The sequence below is a fragment of the Rhipicephalus microplus genome, unplaced genomic scaffold (assembly GCF_043290135.1).
Source record: "Rhipicephalus microplus isolate Deutch F79 unplaced genomic scaffold, USDA_Rmic scaffold_17, whole genome shotgun sequence".
NCBI lineage: Eukaryota > Metazoa > Arthropoda > Arachnida > Ixodida > Ixodidae > Rhipicephalus > Rhipicephalus microplus.
Window position 1 is genome coordinate 3,318,099 of NW_027464590.1, and position 23,557 is coordinate 3,341,655.

The 23,557-nt window shown below is 45.1% G+C and overlaps 1 long non-coding RNA gene across 1 annotated transcript in view; it reads right to left on the bottom strand.

The window, feature by feature from the left end:
- LOC142785014 (uncharacterized) overlaps nt 1-23,557 on the bottom strand; it is an 85,356-nt gene that overhangs the window by 35,859 nt on the left and 25,940 nt on the right. The window lies entirely within an intron of this gene.

Genomic DNA, 23,557 nt, shown 5'->3' on the forward strand with positions numbered 1-23,557 from the left:
AGATACACGGCGTCACATATAAGAAGCACTATCGAACTCACCGAATCGTCAACAATTGTGATCGCTTAAGAGCTTTCGCACAGCACAACAGGAAAGTGAATGCAGCAAGCAGCAGCAAGGAAGGTAAAACAAGGTGCAATAACTGCAGTAAACACTTTTATAGCGTCACAAGGTTTTGTAGTTGTTGTTTTTTGCGAATTTCGGCAGCTGAAACGGAGTATACAACGCAAAAAAAGGTGTGGCATCCTTCCGACAGCCATATATACGACTCTGTTGCAAGCAAATGAGCATGAGAGGGGTGAACAATGATGTGTTAGTGAATGAACCAAATTTTAGAGTTAACATGATGATTTTAAGCGTATGGGCCTGCTGGCAAGAAAAAGGCAGCTATAGCCAGACAGCTGGAATGGGCGACCGTCTCAACAAGCTCTTTTTGTTCTCCAATAATGTGCTAGCCCCAACGTGAAGCAGAAATCTTCCTTACAGAATATCTACCCACCAGCCCATAAATCACTGTCTCAGATTGAGCAAATCGTTTGGCGCCGACGTGAAACGGGCACCCTAATTTCCCCCTTTATACATTCTAAAATTCACCCGCATGATCCCTCACCTCACACTGTCGTCGCTGCTCGAGTACCCCGAGCCGACTTTCATCGAACATATAGAACATGTTGAAGCAAGCTGAATCCCCCGTTTGCGGGGGCTGAGCGATAGGAGGCTGCTGTGCGCACGCAGCACGTAACTGGACGACCAACTCCGGATCGTACGCTGGGCTATAGGTCACCAAAACGCACGAACTTTCAGCCACCTAGAGCGGCCTGAGGGCTCGTCATCTTCTTTTTCTTGACACCATCCCCCACCTGTTTGTTTCCTCTCCTTGTTTCCTTGTTTCCTCCTCCTCCATCCTTAAAGAAGTTCTGGCTCCTCGCTCGTGTTGTAGTCGATGGCAGCGTGCCATTTGTGTGGTTCAAAATTCAAGGTTCACGCAACACCTGACTCTGTAGGCTGGTATAAAGGTTCGCACTAGTCTCCGTTTCGTACGACCTTCACTGCGTGACCGAGCCTTCCTCGCGTATACAACGAAATGCGCCTTCAACGACAGTGACAAAACGTGAAACATGAAAGCAGGGTGCTGTGCACCCTGCTTTCACGTTTTGTCAACAGTACAGCCAAAGCAGAAAAATCTCCCTTTTTATTCAAAATTACACCACAACGGACATTCTGAACTTTCGATTTTGTTTGCAGCGCGCGACAATGCTCCCGAAGCAGACGACGCTGTCACTTATCGTGCAACGCAGGTCACGCCTACGGTGACGCCACAATTTCCTATGTTCCTTTGGTGAGCCACACACCCAATATTTATCTTCTATCTTTCTCTAAATTATATATATATATATATATATATATATATATATATATATATATATATATATATATATATATATATATATATATATATATATAATTCAATGAGCCAGTTAGTCTTCGTGAAGGTATGGGATATGGCACAACGGGAGCGTTGTCAACAGGGATAAATATATTTATTTCTCAACAGTTTCGGGAGGGGTCCTCCCTTCATCAGGTGATGAGTTATGATGACGACCCCTGATGAAGGGAGGACCCCTCTCGAAACTGTTGGGAAATAAATATATTTATCCTTGTTGACAACGCTCCCGTTGTGCCATATCCCATACATATTTATATATATATATATATATATATTTATATATATATATATATATATATATATATATATATATATATAGCCTCTACAGCGTTACTCGAAGGTCGTAGGTTGTTCGATTCCTGCTCACGGCTGGTTATGTTTTCACCCACTTCTCTTTTTTCTTATTCACATTCCATTGGTCCTAATAACTTCCCCTATACATTCCCTGGCATTACTGTCTGTGTCTGTTAGATCTTAATAATATTGTGTCAAAACATGGAAAAACGAGCCCTTAGGTATACACTTCTTTCCCTTATATATATATATATATATATATATATATATATATATATATATATATATATATATATATATATATATATATATATATATATATATATATATATATATATATATATATATACGAAAATGAGTATGGGAGGGTGAGAAGGTTTAACGAATATGACGCACCGGTCAAGACATGACTAAGCACTGAAATGCAGCAGCGATATTATTCGTTTGGCATCTGAACTCAAAATTCTCATTGGCTGATGAATTTGAGAGTAAGCTACATCCATCCAAACACATTGACTGTCATGGCCAAGCACTGAATAAATGAAAACAACGTCGATTGCGTCGAGTTTGCCTGCACGCGATTGCACTGACTTGAAGTCTCGTTTACTTTCTTCTGCTGACTTTATGACCAAGAACAGAATATGGCCAACAACGCCCGGTATGCGTATGCTTTCCTTCAGGGGTCGTTGTACAAAACAAATAAGCAGGCTGAATCGATTTCAAACGTAACATTCACAGTTCGAGTCATTAACATTGAATATCCTTCAGAAAATAACGCATGAGGGTATCGCACTTCTTGTCACTAATCTTAAACTATCTACTTCAGCTGGCATTGACAGTATAAATTCCAAACTTCTGAAAAACACCCTTTCTGTTTCTGGTAATATCCTGTATCACCTTTTCAGACAATCATTAGCAACAGGCCAGCTTCCCATTGACTTGAAGATTGGTAAAATAGTTCCTGTGTTTAAAGCTGGCGAAAAACATTCACCCGAAAGTTATCGCCCCATCTCTCTCACGTGCATCTGCTGCAAACTCCTGGAACATATAATCGCTTCTCATGTTTTCAGGCACTTAGAATCTATCCATTACTTTTTAATCAACCAACATGGATTTAGAAAAGGTTTTTCGTGCGTAACACAGCTGCTGGAATTTACGTCAGAACTACATTGCAACATGAACAATAACCTTCAGACTGACTGCATTTTTCTCGATTTTTCAAATGCATTTGATCGCGTACCCCACTGTCGTCTGATTTCTAAATTATCTTCACTCCGATTAGATTCGCTCACTTTATCTTGGCTTCGAAACTTTCTTTTACTCCGCCAGCAGTTCACGATAATAAACAATATCCAATCCCCTCTTTCCCACGTAACCTCAGGTGTACTGCAGGGGTGCGTCCTCGTCCCCCTGCTGTTCTTAATTTATATTAACGATTTGCCAATCAGCACCTCATGTCGCATGCGAATTTTCGCCGATGATTGCATTATATATCGCTCAATAACCTGTACCGATGATCACCTAACACTGCAAAATTACCTCAACAAGATTAATGACTGGTGAAAAAAATGGCTTATGTCGCTAAACAAGCAGAAGTGCAAAAGTATGTGTTTTACACGCAAGCAACATATTTCTAGCCATTCGTACATAATTGACGACTACCCTCTGTCGTACGCATCATCCTACAAGTACCTCGGTATTCATTTCACACCAAATCTTTCTTGGTCACACCATATCACCACCATTTGTGCGAAAGCTTCAAAATCATTGGGTTACTTACGCCACAACTTGCATAGCTGCCCATCCCATGTTCGGCAGCTAGCTTATCAGACCTTCGTTCGACCACAACTTAAATTCGCCGCATCGATCTGGTCCCCATACCAAAATTACTTCACCAACAAGCTTGAAGCTATTCAAAATAGGGCAGCCCGATTCATCTCACGAAATTACGACTACAATAGCAGCATAACGGAAATTAAACTTTGCCTTTCTCTTGAACTGTTGAGTACTCGGCGGGATATTTCTCTCCTATGCCTCTTCCATAAGTATGTTTACAGTAACAAACCATTCCCATTCCAACTCGATAAACCTTGCGTTACATCTCGTAGGCTGCATAATAACGTACGTTTCACGCGATTATATGGGTCAACGGACGCCTTTAACTCATCGGCTCTTCCTCGCGTCATCCGCTTGTGGAATGATATTTCGAATGACACTGTATATCGTCATCCGCTTGTGGAATGATCTCTCGAATGACAATGTATATCAATCAGACCCCAAAAAATTCAGACAACTTCTTCACTCTTTCATTCAGTCATAGACACTTCGATTGGTTCCTTTTTACAAGCATTTGTTGCACCTCCTGTATCGTTCCAGTGTAATTATATTCATTCGTTTTTTTTTCCATTTCCTCCCGCTTACAGCTTAGGGCCTTGTGTTCGTTCAGTAAAGAGCACGCGTTTTTTTTTTCGCTTCACACTTTGTGACCGCCTGCATTTTCCTACTTTATAATGTTCTTATACACACGAGAAAAACTCTCTTATCGCCCTTTATTATCCTGTATTTATCAAACAAGAACAAATTGCTTTCTGCGCGCTGCTCTAAAATATTTTTGGCTACGTGTGTGCTAGGTGTGTTTTTAGTAAGTGTATTGCGGATATTTGTTCTCCTCCCACCAGCAATGTTCCGATGTGTAACTTCAAATGACTTTTTGTACATTCTCTCTTTAGTGACATATAACGCGTTATTTTTTGTTGAGTTCTTTCAAAGTTTGATGTTTCCTTACGGTTTTGTCACGACACTCACCCTTTGTAACCCCCCTTACACAATGCCCTGCAACAAGGGCCTGTAAGGTATTTTTAAATAAATAAATAAATAATTAAAAACGCGATTAGTTCATTGAAAATGCGAAGACGGATCGCAGGTAGTAATAGTTCTAAATGGACAAGCAAGGAATGCTTTTCCCAATAGTTACTTACGAAAATGTGCTAAGTCATTTCGGTAATACTATAATGAATGTTACTGCTCACACTGTATGCAACAAAAGTGTTGAATTTATCTGATAAAGCTGACCTACCTAGATTTGTCTTCACGTGAAACCAAGAAAATTAAGTGACCTATTCTTTTCCGTATTGATCAAAATCACGCGGCGGCAAGTATTGATGTCATGTTGCTTTCCGTAAACATGGCTTTTTGTGTATTAAATAAAACCTCAAAACAGCGTTCACACACCAGTTTCACCAGAAGAAAAGCGCATTGCATTCGTTTATAAAAGATCTCACAATGAAAAATCTCAATGCACACCATATACCGGAATGATAGATTGCATGAATTATATAAGTACATTCATTTTTGCAACGCACTTTTAAAAAGGCTTTAATAATGGGTAACATTTGTATGATATACATCAACCTATTCTACATTTTTGAAATGGAATACGAAGTATGTTGGGGGCCGGGGATCAAAACTGAAGCGGAATGGCTGGTTGATTCGAATGTGTTTTTTCCCTGTACCTTAGTAGAACAGACTGATGCCAGTATGCACATTTTTATTGGTCAGTCATCCCGCGTGGTCTACAAGACAGCTTGCATTTTCACTCAACAGAATCTATTTTTAGTAACCAAATCAATATTTAAAACGAATATATCCTGTTTATTGCCTTCACAAACTAATCTTTGCTTTATGAACAGCGCTGTTCTTGTTCATGTAGCGTTTACGTGCCGTAGTTCTGTTGAGCAAACTAATTATAAGAGTCCCCTTTTAAAGAGAGAGCAGCACAAATGTGCCACCTGCACCTGTACAGTTTGCGTTTATCAGTTCCGGGAGAGCATCACGGGACATTACTCTCTTGCTTCTCTGTAACAATGCTCTTTTTTATCACCGTTAATGGCGAGGCCAATGCATGCGCTGAGATTTCTCAAAAGTTCTATCGTTCTTCACACCAGGAAAATTCCTCCTTCAATTCATAAGCACGCTGAAGTAACAGACGTTTTGCGTCACTCACGTGTATTGCACGGTTAGAAGAAATCAGAGCTTTACTGAATGCCAGCTGCTGTCAATACAAAGACATCGCCAAAGCTGCAGCCAAGTCGTTACGTGGATTACGCCTATCCACGTGGCTGCGACAGCATAAACCCCCCATGTGTTTATACCCTTGGTGGTTAATAATAACTGAAGAAGCCCAGGAAGTAGTAAAGCTAGTTTTTATCACCCTACCACGCTAATTGATCTAAGGTGGTTGTAAATAGCGCATTGTAAGTCTTCCAAAGCAGGTGCCGTTTACATGCTGTCGTTAACACATAGTGTATCAAACACAAGTGAACGTTAACAGGAATACCCTAAAAACTACCAAGCAGTGCTGGCGCTGCTATCGATGGATTACTCTAATTTTGAAGGATATTCTTCAACTCAATGATGCGTAAGTAGTTCTAAGAATTCCTTTTATCGCTGCTTCTAGTAATACCTAATTCAAGTAATAGATTCTTTTCAGTCTTCTTCGTTTTTTTTTTGGAAAAGCGACTGCAGGCGTGGAAGCACACACGGAGGAGAGAAGTTATGGTAACAGCAATGCCATCTATTAACTTGAACGAAGAAAAATGAAATGCCTGGCTGAGAATATGTGAGAAGATCTATTCTGAGCACCACTGCCGCAAGCCATTTTTATTCGGAAGCAACGGGTGACTGCAACTTCAAGTGGCTGTCCAGTTGAATTATCTAGAAAGAGCCACATGGTCGGCTTCAATAGAAAATATTTAAATTGATTCCAATTGCTAAGTATAGATGCAATTGCAAATACATACCTAATAAATATAGCAATTACAACTATATAATTTGGTATATATTTATATCCATTCTGGTGAGAGTAAAAAAACAACAAACGTCGCCTTCGTAGGATCGCTCTGTACATATAGAAGCACCACGCTGTCAAGTCTAACAGCTTATCATTTTGTTTCTGTTGGTCGCTTTGCCCGTGCTGGATTATGAACATAAAATTGGGTTGCTGTTTTCATTTGGAAGCATCAACGCTGTGGTAAAGTTAATTCTTTATATTTATATATGAAAAAATACGGTAAGGTAGGCTACGCTAGAGGCGGCTATCCCAGTATTATGACAGTAATCTACAAAATAAACATACAAACAAGAAAAACTAAGAATAAAAGAACAAAAACTGATCAGAGATTCTGTGTACATACTATATATACTATAGTGCCTATAATGCATGAATGAGCGAAGTATGTATGGTCCAGTTCATATATTGGGGTCAAGTTGCAATACAGTCCGTATGAATAGTTGCATGGTTTAATACGAACTAATTCGATATTCGTATATCGCTGCTCAGCCAAACATATATTATGAACAATAGTAACCAACTTGAATTCTTATTATGCGTAATGCTTATATTTGTCTACAAGCAGTACCTGCAGAAAGCAGTACCACCAGCGTGACTAGCTTTTTCAGGAGAAGGGCACGTGCGCCAGCAAGCGATTCCACTGCGAGTGGTTTGGAGACGCGCCCGAAGAATGTAAATTCCTCTGATTCCTGACGCTAAAGCAAACGCTATACATTCACATAAACAAAAAAAAACAAAAAAGGACAAGGAACAGTCAGTCGAATGGCCGGAGGCTCTCGCTGAGCACACTTTGAAATATACAGTGTCCTTCCCGTTTTCGCTACAGTGGTTATACGTTCACGAACAGGCTGACAACTTGACCTCTATTGAGTAATAATTAGGCAAGTATTCAGCACAGCATAGCCATGTACAGTATTTATTTATTTATTTATTCACAATACCTTACAGGCTCACAATTGGAGCATTGTGTAAAAGGGGCGATACATGGTAAAACATGACTTTTGATTGATATAAAAAAAGATAAAGTCTAAAATTGTACAATCTGGAAAGTGCACTGTGATGTAAATGACTGCCAGAAAAGCAAGAGTAACACCCCAGTAGAAAAACTAAACAAAGGAAGAGCATGCACGAAACATGAACTTAATTAACATGAACTGTAAGTGAATGTAAAATGAAGAATATTTTAGCAGCGTTTACAATACTACAATGCAACATGATACAACGTTAAACAATTTCAAACATGAGATAACACATCTAAAGAGAATGAACAAGAAATGATGATTGATTTGTGGGGTTTAACGTCCCAAAACCACCATATGATTATGAGAGACGCCGTAGTGGAGGGCTCCGGAAATTTTGACCACCTGGGGTTCTTAACGTGTACCCAAATCTGAGTACACGGGCCTACAACATTTCCGCCTCCGTCGGAAATGCAGCCGCCACAGCCGGGATTTAAACCCGCGACCTGCGGGTCAGCAGCCGAGTACCTTAGCCACTAGACCACCGTAGCGGGGCGATGAACAAGAAATAACTACGCAAGCATGAAATGTTCGAGTAGGCGATAGTGAGAGGCTTATCGATTTGTGATAGAAGTGATATCACCAGGGAGATCATTCCAAAGCTGGATGGCGTGTGGCAGCGCAGAACAAATAAACGCCTTCGTGTTGCCGAAGATGAGCTCGAAACTGCCACGATTATGGAGCCACCTAGACATGCGCAGTGGAGTTTTCAAAGGGAGAGAACGAGGCCTGGTGTTTTAAAGATATCCATGAAGCAGGTATGAAAGCGAAACAGACCGGTGAACCTGAAGAGGGTGCAGCGAAAGTTGAAGTTTTCTTTTGGTGATACTGAATTTTCGTTCATAATTTCTGGTTATAAAACGAGCGGCATGGTTTTGAACAAGCTCTGAGTTAGTAATTAAGTAGTCTTGATGAGGGGACCGAATAGATGACGCGAATTCTAACTGCGGGGGAATGAAGGTAAAGTACGCTAACTTGCGAATGTTAGGTGGCGATTTACGGAGGTTACGACGAGTGTATCCAAGCGTTTGAGATGCTTTAACACAGAGAGCGGTAATGTGAGGGCGCTATGAAAGATTGTGAGTCAAGTTTATCCCTAGATACCTGAATGACTTGACACGAGATATGACAGAGTTGTTAATGACGTAGGAAAAATCAGAGTTCGATTGTTTGCGGATGAAAGAAATGAGTTAAAATTTTCCGGAGTTCAATACCATGAGCCATTTTTGACACCACATATTCATAAGGTTAATGTCACTTTGCAGGATGTGGTGATCCTCGGGAGATGTTATTTTAGGGGCGAAGCTCCTTATGGCGTGGCTTGAGCGTCCCTCGTAGTACGTAACCACCAGTGGCACATACCCGAAATAGGTATAACATTTGACCTCCAAGGTGGTGCCGGTGAGAGATTTCTTCTGTGCGTTGTTTAACAATAAAAAATAGTGCTCAATGTACATGCCAATGTCTGCTAATGGGGAATGAGAGACAGGAGAAATCGGCTTTTAGTCAACGCGCACGCTGCGATTCCCATTAGCAGCCATTGGCATGTACATTGAGCACTATTGCACAAGAAAGGGTTGCTACATTATACTCACTGGGTGTAACCTCCTTAGTTTTAGAAAGGTTTAGCGATCGTTGAGCCGCCGGGCCATGAATACAATGACCTAGTATATACCATGAATGAATTCGAGGTAATTAAAGGGGGGAAGCGGATACGAAGCGCAAGCCGTAAGAAATTAAAGGCTGAATCCTCCTGTCACTCATTTCACATTAGCAGCCACTGCAATGTAAATTAAGCAATGTCTGACAGGAAAAGTTTGCTATGTAATACTCGCTGGGCGTAACCTCCTTGGTTTAAGAAAGGTTTAGCGGGCATTGGGCCGCAGTGCCATGAATACATTGAACTAGTATATACCATGAACTCAAGGTGGTTGATCGTGGGAAGTAGACTCGAAGCGCAAGCCATAAGAAAGTGTGCGTGTGCCACCTCTCGTTTAATCCTTCGAATGTCCACTGAATGGCGGTGCTTCTATATGGGGAATATATGATAAAAAGATGCGAGGTGGTGAGACTTGGAGTGTTGAATAGATGGACGAACGGACACACAGACAGATGCATGGATGGACGCATGAACGGACGCAGGGGCGGATGCATGAACGAACGGAGGGACGAGCGCACGAATAGACGCATGGACGGTCACACAGACGGACGCATGTGTCAGCGGCACTCGAGTTTGCACAGCTGAATTCTCCGGCAGCGTCTCATTCTCCGGCAGCGCCTCCTTCTCCGGCAGCGTCTCCGTGCTTGCTCGGGAAACGCTGTACTGCGTTAACGTGGATTCCGAGCCCTGAGCGCGTCATCTCGACGCGGTTGCCCATTGATTCAACGAACATTCAAAAAACAAAAGTGAGCCTTCGTGCCGGGACCGCATAGCAACGCATCGCCAGAGAGAGGAGAACGAGACGAGATTCGAGCCAGGACCGCAGAACAACGCATCGCAGAGCGAGCCGAGACGCGAGTGGCGTCGAAAGTAGCCGATCGAGCTCCTGCACCGAGTCGAGTTTCCTTATACATGTAACGACTGCCGATTCACCTGTAACTTAGCACAATACAGTTTTTCTTAAAATTTGAACATTGTCTTGACTACATTCATTCGGACATCGCTGACATGACGCAGCCGACAGGATGTGAATCGACCGAGCTGCATGCGGAGGAGGAAACGACGCCACGAGAAGGAGCGACGCCACGCCGTGCATTGTCTCGGGACTCTGAAACGACCATCGTCGAAAGCATGTTCACGACCCTCGATCACAGCACGATGGCCAATGCAACGAAAAAGCAACTCGTCGACGAGCTGAGAGCACGAGGTCTACGGTGCTCCGGACAAAACGACGAGCTCATCTCAAGAATCATCCGCGACAACATCACTGGCCAAGCCCTAGAGCCGACGGACTCGTCAACGAAGGACCAGGCTGCCTACGACAACGACAGGCAGACGCACCTGGAGACTTTGTCCGCCGACAACGCGAGGCTTTGCGCTGAACTGAGCAGCCTACGAGCCCAGCTTAACCGTGCGACCACGAGTGAACGTGAGACATTGCGCGAAGCCCATCAGAACGCTTCACTGCCAACGGAACGGGTGACGACTTCAACCCTCGGGCTGCACCATTCCGTCCCTGCTGACATAACGATGTCCGCGGGTTCGACACGGCCACCGTCATTGAACGACGGCCCCAACCAAGACGCGGCACGCCCCGCCGCGCAGACCGTTTCAACGCACGAGGGAGAACTTTCCATGGCCCAGATCCTCGCTACGCTCGTGAACACACAAGCCCTGCTCGCCAACACGCTGTCGAGAGGTCCACCGACGACGAGCCCGATCCAGATTCATTCCACAAGCGACACGTCATCCTCAATCCCCTCGTTCGATGGGATGCCGCAACAAAGTGCTCACGAATGGATTACGCAAGTGGAGAAAATCGCAGCGCTCGCCCACTGGACGCCATCGTTGACGTTGGTGACAGCAGCAAGTCGCTTGACGGGATCTGCCAAGGATTGGAACAGCGCCTACGGCTCACAGTATGACACCTGGGAGCAATGGAAGGAAGCGCTCATTCTCCAATTCAAACTAAAGCTGACAATGCAGGAGTTCCTCGAAGTGCAGACGAAGTGACGCCTTCAGAGCCACGAGACCATCGTCGAGTACATGTACTCGAAGAACGCCATTCTGAACAAGGCGCCGTACCGTTTAGCAGAGGAAGAACGAATTTCCCTCATTCTCAGCGGCATCGAGGACGACACATGGGCCAAATTACTCGCAGCGCAGCTGTGTGGCACAATAACCGAACTCATTGACAGAGCGGCTTTGCTCGACGCGACGCATCGCACGACCGTGTGTGCCGAGAACGACAATAAACCGTCATTGTCTACAGCGAACCGTGGTCAGGGTTCGAACCAGCGGGTACCAGCCAGCAGCTCTGCCAATTTGCCGAAGGCCAACCCGCACAGCGATTTCTTGGGAGCTCCACACCCGCGGCCCATCTCTGCTCGTTCGTGCTTCAACTGCGGCGACATCGGTCACCTGTCCCGTGATAGTAGAAAGCCGAAAACGCCAGCAACGATCAGAGCGGACGAGAAACGAGCGAAGAGGGACAATAGCGGCCACGAAACAGGGACTACGTCACCTAGGCAAGCGAACTGTTTTTTGCAATCGACGGGCTGCATATTACCAATAGTGTCCGGTACTGCTAACAACCGACCCGTCCGCGTGTGCATTAACAGTGGCGCCAACTTATCCATCATGAGTGTCAATGCCTTGACGGACGACATTCCTACGCACGCATGGGTATCGCGCGATAAAATTGAAGTTCTCAACCGCAGCATATGCCCAACTCTCGCTGAAACGCTTGATGCGACACTGGGTACCACGAATGTGCGACTCGAAGACGTCGTGGTAACGGAACTGCCCAACGGCATCGACCTGGTTCTGGGATCAGACTGGCGACGAGTCGCGAACGTCGACGTAACGTTTCACACGTCAAACGATGTGACTATCGTTCCAGTCGAGCCCTCCGTAAAATTTTCATCATCCGAAGTACCACCCCCGAAACAAGGCACACCACACCACACCGGGGAAACGCTTATTGCGACGTTCTGCCGGCAGTCGGACGAGAGTGTTTCCAAAGACGAAGGGTACGTGCACCTCAACACGAAATGTCCCGCACCCGACGAAGACTTCACGAGTCTATTCGAAGACGCCCCACGGAAGATAACAAAGGATGCCACCGAGGCAGAGAGGGAACAACTTCACGCAATTCTGTTAAGGCATCACCAAGCGTTCACTTCCAAAGGCTACACCTTGGGCGTGTGTCCTCACACCGAACACAGCATTGAACTCAGAGACAATATACCAGTGTCATCGAGGCTGTACAGGTGCTCACCGGCTGATCGCAAGTTCATCCGAGAACAGGTGAATGACCACCTCTCCAAGAGCATCATAAGGCCGAGCGAAAGCGAGTACGGTGCTCCAACGATAGTCGTCGACCAACCGCACCACCCGACGACTCCACGAAGAATGGTACACGACTATCGCAAGTTCAACGAGAAAACCATCAACCCTTCTTATCCAATGCCCGTCATGGAAGACGTTATTGACGATGTCATGCGCGATGGATCGGCTTACTTCCCTGTGTTGGACGTGAAGACGGCATTTTTGACTTGACGAATGAAGCCAGACGACGTACACAAGACCGCATTCGTCACTCCAGACGAAAAGTACGAATACCTTCGAATGGTCTTTGGGTTTTGCAAGGCCCCTCAGACCATGCAAAGAGTCATGCGTCGCACGTTCGATGGCTTGCCTAGGACAGCAACGTACATGGACGATGTCGGGCAGGGAGCCACAATAGTGAGGGAGGCTTTGGATTTGCTGAACGAAGCACTCAGGAGAGTCGTGATCAATGGCTTGAAGATGGATCTCCGGAAATGCCAGTTCATTCAAGACAAAGTATCTTTCCTGGGTTACGTGATCTTCGCCGAAGGACGAACACTGGACGAATCCAGAGTTGCCGCTGTCGAGAAGTTCGAGCCGCATCGCAACGCAAAGAAGCTGTACTCCTTCCTGCAGTTCGCTAACCACTACCGAAAGTTCATACCGGAGTTTGCAAAGGTCACGCACAAGCTACGGCATCTTCTGGCGAGGGACGTTCCTTTCGTATGGACTGACGCTCATGAAGCAACCGTCAACGCCATAAAACACGCCTTGAAGAACCCGCCGATTTTGGCGAGTTTCCGCCCAGACTGTTCGACTAACGTTCACGTCGACGCTTCGCAAACCGGGCTGGGTGCGGTGCTTTCTCAAACTCAAGACGGAAAGGAGCAAAAAAGCGAAAGGTACGCAAGCAGATCACTAAATGAGCACGATCGTGGTCTACACTCTAATATGCTCGAGTGCATGGCGCTCCACTGGGCAATCACTGAGAAGTTTTCGGTCTACCTGAGAGGAGGCCCTCGTTTTACAGTGTTCACGGACAACTTCAGCTTTTTATACCTCGTCCAGAAGGGAGCCAGCAACCGCAGATTTGCGAGGTGGATGCTCGACTTAACAGAGTACACCTTCGACGTCAAGCGCAAGCCAGGACGCCAGAACTCCGCTGCTGACGCACTCTCGAGGCGGTCGGAATCTGCAGAGGCTTTCGACCAGGGCGTTTCGACCCGAGACCTCCACTGCTACGCAGTAGTGGTCGGCAAACACAGTCGCCTACGCGAGTTTCAGGAGAGGGGTACTGACTGCAAAAGATTTCGGGAGGAGGCCAAGCACAAATCTTCAGACTACGAGATCGAAAACGACATACTGGTGAAGAAATCTCTCGAGGGAGGACGGGTCCGTCGGAGGGTGATCATTCCCGCTGCCCTCCGAAGCAGTGTGATGATCGTTTTCCACGACAACAACGGCCACTTAGGCGTCGAGAAGACAAGAGACCTGATCCAGCGAAAGTACTGGTGGCCATCGATGAGAAATGACATACGCGAGTATGTTGACTCCTGCCACACGTGCCAGACTATCAACGCCCGCACGACACGGAATGATGGTTGCCTCATCCCACGCGATATTCCTACTGAGCCAAACGTGGGGATATCCCTGGATCACATGGGTCCGCTAAACGAGAAGGGAGACCACATCCTCGTGTGTATCGACCACGCCACGAGATACATGGACGCCGTGACCGTACCGAGCACTTCGTCGACGCACTACCTTGACTTCATGACAAACAGGTGGATTCCGCGATTTGGAGTTCCCAGCGTCATTATTACGGACCAAGCCCAGGGATTCATGAACAAGAAAACCAACCAATTCCATGACAAACTGGGAATCGCTCATCAGAACTCCCCACGGTACTGGCCACAATCAAACGGACTGATCGAGCCAATGGTAGGAACATTGAAACAGGTGCTACGCAAAATGCTAAACAACAAGGAGAAATGGCGGAAGGAATGGCAGAAGAACCCCTAGCAACGCTAGCAATCAACGCCACGAAGCATCGTCACAGTGGCCACAGCCCATTTCGACTCATGCACGCCTACGACCCAAAACTGCCAGGAGAGCTCAACCACGCCTCAGTCGAGGGAGACATCGACGAGTCTCATAGACTACACGACTTGGCAAGGGGACGTGCAGAGACAAGAGATAGGCTACTGCAGAGTCAGCGCAAAACAACGGTCCAATACGACAAGAAGCGGCGAACTCCGAGGCTCATAACGGGGGACCTCGTCCTGCTTGAGTTGAGCGCTCGAGGCACATTAGACCCTCGCTATGAAGGTCCGTTCGAGATAACGGCCCTCGTAGGAGAAAACAGGGCCGAGATCCAAAGAGTACCCAACACACCGGGCATGATCAACCAAAAAATCGTCAACGTGGAGCAGCTTCGTAGATATAAGGAGCAGCTTCTAGAAGTTACGGAACCATCGCCATCTAACGACACGCACGCCTGAGGACAGGCGCAATTTTCGGGAGGGCCGTGTCAGCGGCACTCGAGTTCGCACAGCTGAATTCTCCGGCAGCGTCTCATTCTCCGGCAGCGCCTCCTTCTCCGGCAGCGTCTGCGTGCTTGCTCGGGAAAAGCTGCACTGCGTTAACGTGAACTCCGAGCCCTGAGCCCGTCCACTCGACGCGGTTGCCCATTGGTTCAACGAACATTAAAAAAAATGCCGCCATATTCACGAAGTGAATGATGATGAGTGGGCGCAGCTCCGGAGGTAAACCTGGTAAACCATGAATCCTCCGTACATTTTGCCCACTCGATTTTATTGCAACGCTCCCCCTAGCGTACGTCGCCGCACTATATCGAATGATGACACGCGCCATATGTGGCATCATTCCTATTTTATAACACCTCGCATCTTTCATAATCAACTACACGTACCGCCGTCTAGTCTATAACATCTTGCATCTTTTGGACAGACGGACGGACGGACGGACGGACGGACGGGCGGGCGGACGGATGGATGGATGGATGGACTGACGGACGGACGGACGGACGGACGGACGGACGGATGAACGGATGGACGGACGGAATGACGGACGGACGGATGGATGGATGGATCGATGGATGGATGGATGGATGGATGGATGGATGGACGGACGGACGGACGGACGGATGGACTGACGGACGGACGGACGGACGGACGCACGGACGGACGGACAGACAGACGGGCGGACGGGCTGGCGGGCGGACGGACGGACGGATGGACGGATGGATGGATGGACGGATGGATGGATTGACGGACGGACGGACGGACGGAAGGATGGACGGATGGATGAATGAATGGATGAATGGATGGATGAATGGATGGATGGATGGACGGACGGACGGATGGACGGATGGATATGGCTGTACCCTTTAGATCGGGCGGTGGCTAGCGTAATACTTAGAACTGAACGAGAGGCGGCTACATACAGGGGACGCACAGCCCACGCCTTAAGGAGCTTCGCTCCTAAAAACAAAAAGTGAGCCTTCGGGCCGGGACCGCATAGCAACGCATCGCCAGAGAAAGGAGAACGAGACGAGATTCGAGCCGGGACCGCAGAGCAACGCATCTTAGAGCGAGCCGAGACGCGAGCGGCGTCGGACGTAACCCATCGAGCTCCTGCACCGAGTCCAGTTTCCTTATACATGTAACGACTGCCGATTCACCTGTAACTTAGCACAATACAGTTTTTCTTAAAATTTGAACCTTGCCTTGACTACATTCATTCGGACATCGCTGACACATGGACGGACGAATGCTTCGCCCCACTCTCCATCATTCACTCCGTGGATATGCTGCCATTTTTTTCTATAAATTATACAGTCATCGGCGAACAACCTAATACTTGAGGAAATATTCAGCTTATCAAGTGGGTTCAAAAGAAGAGGGACAGAAGAGGAATGATATGAAGGTGAGAACAAGGAGAAAAGTATGAAAGGAAAGAGAATATTCACTGCTGTTTCCTAACTATTCTCGCTACTATGTTGCATAGAAGGTTTAAACTCCTTCCTTGCTGATCTTTCAACTTTTCCTTGCAAGAGCCGACCTATGGATAATCTGACTTGTTTTCTCAAGTTCGCCAGTGCAATGCTTTTTATTAGAAAATAGCCTTATTGAAGGGCTGGAAATAATGCGTGTAGGCACTCAGTGATGAATATTTCACAGGGTGTGCTTGGTCACACTTGGTCACTTTGTCGCGTATTCGGTATACACCAGGTTCTAGCTTGCGATTGTATGTTCTCCTGATTTCCGTTCGTCAGTAGCCCCAGTTACTTCCAAGAAAGCGGTTTTTTGCGTATTTCAACGCAGCGCCTACATTCAAGCAGGTTTATTGATTTTGATCGACAGAGGGTCTCAGCCCCTCCTTCCCGTACAAGTAGCTTATCGCAAATAAGAAATCTAATGAAGAACTGGTATCTGACTTTGTTCAATGAAAAAAATGCGGTGAGGTTCACTTCGCCACTGTAGGAAGTGACGTTCCGACCATTTTGCAGGGCTGACCTAACCTATCTTCGCGCGTCGCTCATTATTTCAAGCTTTACACTGAGCCTCATCACCTCCATACCAAGTCCCACTTTTGCCAAGCCGCAAGGCCACATGGCTGGCCTTACGGTATCATCCGATGAGGAAGGGTAGACAAAGACTGGCATGGATTTTATATATGTGCTACAAATGAATACGCCAAGGCTGCAAAAGTTTGCAATGTGACAGTAGGTTCGCGAACGTGGTGTTTACGATGAAGTATTCTAATATTTTTATCTCAGAAAAATTTGTTCTGAGAAGAGGTAATGAGAGTGCACCGATTTCACATAGGCTCAATCCTTTTGAGGAGGCGCAAATTTACGGTAAATGCGATCATTACTTGCAGGTGCATTAGAAGAACCTCTCCTGGGGCTTCATTGCTCAATGTCTGATGAATAGCATCAGGAAGTGAGTAGCGCGCAAAGTAGAGCAAACGAATAAGTGTAATAATTGCTGGCTTCTACCAGTAACGAGGAAAGAAGAAATACCAATATCGATTATCGGTCATTCAGACGAGATCTAGTCTAGCGACCTCCTGTGATTTGCAACCCTCGAAATGTCTCGATCCTCTGTTTCGGGAGGCGCGTCCTGATGATCGTATGCTCGTTTGATTTTGATTGCTTTGCTTCTTAGCTACGTTTAACGGTTTGTGTGGTAATTGTAACTCGAAAGACATTGTACCCACCAAATGCAGAAACCACGGGATTTGAAGGGCTGACGCGACATATTTCCATGGAGGTAATAAGCGCGTGATAAGGCCAGATACAGCGAAATTTCACTCTAGGTAACTTTGCTTTACCGAGCGTTTTAGGATTACGAATGCTTTTTGTCCCAAACTGTTCTTAAAAGTGATGAAAATACTCGTTCAACCATCTTTCGTCGAAGTGAGAATTCACAGTAGCTGGCCCTATCACGCGTTCATTATCTCTACAAAAAATACTCCCGGTGGCCTTCCGTTTTATTCTGTAGAAAAATGGTTGAGTAAAGGAAATTTCTGAATGGTGATTATTTCTGTCCTACGAGCTTTGTTTATGTTCCCGGGCTCAATTAGAGCGATCAATTCAACGAGGTCTTCTGCACTGGAGCAAGGACGCAGCTGATGCGAGTGGCCCCCAAATCACGCTTTTATCGGCGGCGTTGTAACATCGCTTGTGCTTGCAGCGCTGCCAAGTCAAAGGGGATGTACGGTATATGAGAACAAGGCACTTGTGCTTTCGTACTTGCGCAGAGCTATCACCTTTGGGATGGGGCAGCGAGGGCGTAGTGGTTAGAGCATCCGACTCGCGTGCAAAAGGTCCATGGTTCGAATCCCGTACCACGCAGTTCCCAACAGAATGAGAAAATCCGCGTGGTGATGGAAGAGCATTAAGAGGCCTGGGTTGCGGCCTCACTGGTAGCCACCGCCGGGAACACACTTCCTCACCAGAGAAGGATCGGCCACCCTGGTGCAGCATCTGGCCACTACCTCCCACATGCATACGTCAAATAACACATGGCCCTCAGTCCCCAGCAGCTGCGAAGCAACTGACCACGGCGGCGGTCAGATCTGCAACGCAGCAGAGGGCGCTAAGAATCCCCGGATCCGGACAGGCCGCCAATGGAACCTGAACTTGGCAATGTTTAACGCTAGAACTTTATCTAGTGAGGGAAGTATAGCTGTAATATTCAAGGAGCTAAAGGGTGATAAATGGGATATAATAGGGCTCAGTGAGGTTAGGAGAACAGATGAGGTCTATACAGTGCTACAGAATGGGCACGTCCTTTGCTATAGGGGCTTGGCTGACTGGAGAGAACTAGGAGTGCGGTTCTAATTCACAGAAACATGGCTGACAACGTAGAGGAATACTAAAGCATTAATGAAACGGTGGTAGGTATCGTCATTAAACTGAATAAAAGATACAAGATGATGGTAGTACATGCTTACGCGCCTACATCCAGCCATGACGACGCTTCAGTTGAAAGCTTCTATGAAGACGTAGAATCTGCAATGAGTAAAGTAAAAACACAGTATACTGTACTAATGGGAGACTTTGTTGCAAAGGTAGGGCAGAAGCAGGCTGGACCAGGCAGTAGGAGATTATGGCATCGGTACTAGAAACGCCATAGGAGAGCTACTAGTAGAATTCGCAGAACGCAATAATTTACGGATTTTGAATACCTTCTACCGAAAACGAGGAAACCGGAAATGGACATGAAGGAGCCCTAATGGCGAAAATAAGAACGAAATAGACTTTATAATGAGTGCACACCCAGGCATCGTGCAGGATGTAGAAGTGGTAGGCAAGGTACGAAGCAGTGACCATAGAATGGTACGGTCTCGAATTCGCCTAGACTTGAGGAAGGAACGACAGAAACTGATACGCAAGAAGCCAATCACTGAGCTAGCACTGAGAGAGAAAGTACGGGAATTCAGAGTCTCACTTCAGAACAGGTACTCGGCTCTTAGTGAGGAAACAAACCTTAGCGTAGATACAATGAATGATAATCTGACGAGTATCATTAAAAAGTGTGCAGTGGAAGTTGGAGGCGGGGTAGTTAGACAGGACAATGGCAAGCTTTCCAAGGAAACGATGAATCTCATTAGGACGCGTCAAATCATGAAAGTCTCAAGTACAACAGACAAAATAGAACTGGTAGAGCTTTTGAAGTTAATTAATAGGCGTAAGGTATCCGATGTAAGAAGGTATAACATGGAGAGAATTGAACACGCTCTGAAAAATGGAAAAGCCATCAAAGCAGTGAAGAGGAAACTTGGGATAGGCGAAAATCGGATGTATGCACTAAAAAACAAAGAAGGCAAAATAACTACCAGTATAGATAGCATAGTTAAAATAGCGGAGGAGTTTTACATAGATATGTACAGTAGCCGGGACAACCAGGACTCTATTTTTTATTTACTTATTTGTTTATTTATTTATTTATTACATACTGCTTACCTGTTTACCAGGCCTTAAGCAAGAATGGGCATACAGGAATGTTTACTACAAAAACATAATTGACATCACACAACATACTGGCAGTGGTTACAATTCAGCACTTTTATATTAATTTAAAAAAACTAAACAAGAACATTACAACAATGGCATAGCTTTGCTGACTAAAACGTACTAAAAGATTTGAAGCATAGCGTAACTCTGGGCCGCATGACTCTACAAAAAAAAACTGTTAGTGGTTATTGAGAGCATGTAGAAATAAATCAACTATTGGACACTGTACAGCATCGGGTGATAGGCAATTCCACTCATGGGTAGTTCTTGGAAAAAATGAATACCTGAATGTGTCCGTGCGATTTACGTAATCTAACACTTTCTTCGAATGATGTGAGCGCACAGCATATTCACTTATTTGTCCAATGTGCACTGTTTTATTGATACCAATTTTGTTGTGGAAAATGAGGTAAAAAAGCTTCAGCCTCTCCATTCTTCTTCTCTCCTGTAGTTTTTCGAGATCAGCTTTAATTAGTAGAAGCGAAGGGGAAGAACGCCAACTATAACAAATCAGACAGATTTTCTTCGGACCATTTCTATTTTTTTTATTATTGGACTCAGTGAAGGGATCCAACACTGCAGCTGCATAGTCTAATACTGGTCTAATGAAAGTTTTGTATGCGAGAAGTTTGATGTGTGGTGTGGCATTCACAAGCCTCCTTCGCAAATAGCCAAGCTGTTCATTCCATTTCATTCCAAATTTATATTCCGTTTTAAGTCTGAAGTCAGTATGAGTCCTAAATATTTGTGTTTAGTGACTTCGGATAACGCATGGCCATCGACGTGATAGGTAAACAGAAGCGGCTGTTTCTTACGCTTAATTCGCATGATTACTGTTTTTTTATAATTATTTGTCATCTGCCAATTATCACGCCACGTTTGTAGCATTGCTAGTGCAGTATTTAAACATACTTGATCACTGTAACTATAAATTTCCTGATATAGTTTACAATCGTCCGCGAAAAGCTTTATTTTTACGGGCAAGTTAAGCACAATACCATTAATTAATAACAGAAAAAACGGCCCCAAAATTGACCCTTGAGGCGCACCCTATTTCACGGGGGCGGAACTCGGGGTGACACCATCAATGGCAACGCATTGGCTCCGCATTGAAAGATAGGCAGTTATCCATTCAAGCATTTTCTCATTTTTCAGAATTGGTTTCAGCCTAATTAGTAATTTCTGGTGACTCACACGATCGAAAGCTTTCTCGAAATCAAATATTATAACATCTACTTGACCATTCTTATCAATCGCCGCTGCTAGGTCATGAAACGTCTCAATAAGCTGGGTTACCGAAGAATACCGTTTGCTAAAGCCATGCTGAAGGGGCGTGATTAGATTATGTCTTTCGACAAACATAGACAAATGTTTGAATATTATATGCTGTAGAATTTCGACACTAGCGCATAGCAAGAAGATAGGCCTAAACGAGGATACAAGCGAATGGTCATCAGTTTTTGGTACTGGAGTGATCTTAGCGCGCTTCCAATCACTCGGAAGTTCAGCGCGCAGGAGAGATGATTTAATGATCAAGCATAGGCATTTGGCATTCCATTCAGCATACCTTATCAGAAAAGCGTTAGGTACAGAGTCAATGCCCGGTGACATTTTTTGGATCGAGATTAAGCAGAAGCGAAAAGACACCCCCTTCAGTGATACAGACGTCATCGATAGGTGGCATGGTATTATAGGTGATGAAATCAGGCGTAACGTCATTATCACGCGTGTACCCCAAACAGAAGTAATAATCAATCGCCCCTGATATTTCCCTCTTGACGTTTATGACATCACCGTAAATAGATAAGCTTGATACTGGACTTTTTCTGGGTGAAAGATATTGCCAAAACTTATTTGATGACGTCAAGAGAAAGTTTGTCAAAGCCTCCCTTTGATATTTTTCCTTTGCATTTTTCAATTTGGCTTTCAGTGTGTGAAGCATCTCTGATATATTATCTAGTCCAGACAATGATGGTCGTTCTATTTGTTCCTTTCTTGCCTTCTTTAGCTTGCGCCATAGGCGTACGATTTCTTTTGTAATCCAGTGGCTAGACCGGTTTAATACCTTGCGTTTGTGACGAACAAAGTTTTGAATACATTTAATTACTAGGTCTTTGAAAAAGCACCACAATCGCTCAACAGAACATTCACTTTCTTTAGAAAGCAATAGAAAATCGGAATAAGAATGATCAAGAGCATCTATTATGTCCACGTCACTAGCACGTGGGAATACGGGTACAAAAACGGTCTTTTTATTAGGCATTTTAGCATAGTACAGTTGAAAGCTTAACGACACAATTTTGTGGTCCAAAATGCCGTCGTAAATTTCTATTACCGGACTGCGGTAAATATACCTCTACTAACAAGAAACAGGTCTAAAAATGTGCTAGATTTGTTTTGAATGTGAGTGGGCGCTTTCGTAAGCTGCGTCAAGTCACGAAACAGCAAAACATCAAGAAAAGATACAGATGCAGCAGAGATGGCATGTGGAAATTCATCCGACCAATTTATCATGGGAAAATGAAAGTCGCCGCCGATTAAGACGCTGCAACTACTCGTTTTATACTGACACAAAAACTCATTTAATTGTTCCACAAACTCATCACCACAATTAGCCGGACGGTAAAATCCCCCAACGACAATATGTAGCGCATCAAATAACACTTTAACGACAACACAATCAATTTCCTTATTATTGGGTAATCGTGTCACATATAGCGTTTCTCTAACCATCATGACAACACCGCCACCACGGGAATCTCTGTCATTACGGTACATTTTGCAGCCTGGTGGCGTTATTTCATCATCACCTATGTCTCGGTGTAGCCACGATTCTGTAATTATTAACATATGTGGTTTGTGGGCTATTATTGCACTTTCTAATTCAACGACCTTGTTAATCAAACTATGGGCATTTATGTTAAAACAACGAAACTGCTTATTTTCTTTGCTTTTCTGTGACTTCTTATCTCGCAGCCTGCTACTGCGTCGACTAATAGGAACCCTCTTCATGTGAATACTATCCCATTCAAACGTTTCGTTATCAATTCGATTTTTATCATATGACAGTTTCACCTCTACTGCCGCTTTCCTGCTATCACAGGCACTATTCTATAGGTTCTTTTGGATCTGCCTCGTGGCTGCCGAGAAGTCCTCAGACACAGAAATGCCGATTCCTTTCACGTCTTCAGCACGTGTCTTTTTTTTTTCCTGTCATCTATGAACTTTAAGATCACAGGTCTAGGTTTGTCGGGTTGCTTACGCCCTATTATGCTTGTGTAGTCTTTCGACAGATTTTACCTCTACACTAAGCTTAGTTTTGAACAAGTCTTCAACTATTGCCGATTCCGGCGATTCTGGTGTTTCTCCCGGTTCTTAAGGAATGCAAAAAACCAGAAGATTGTTTCTTCTG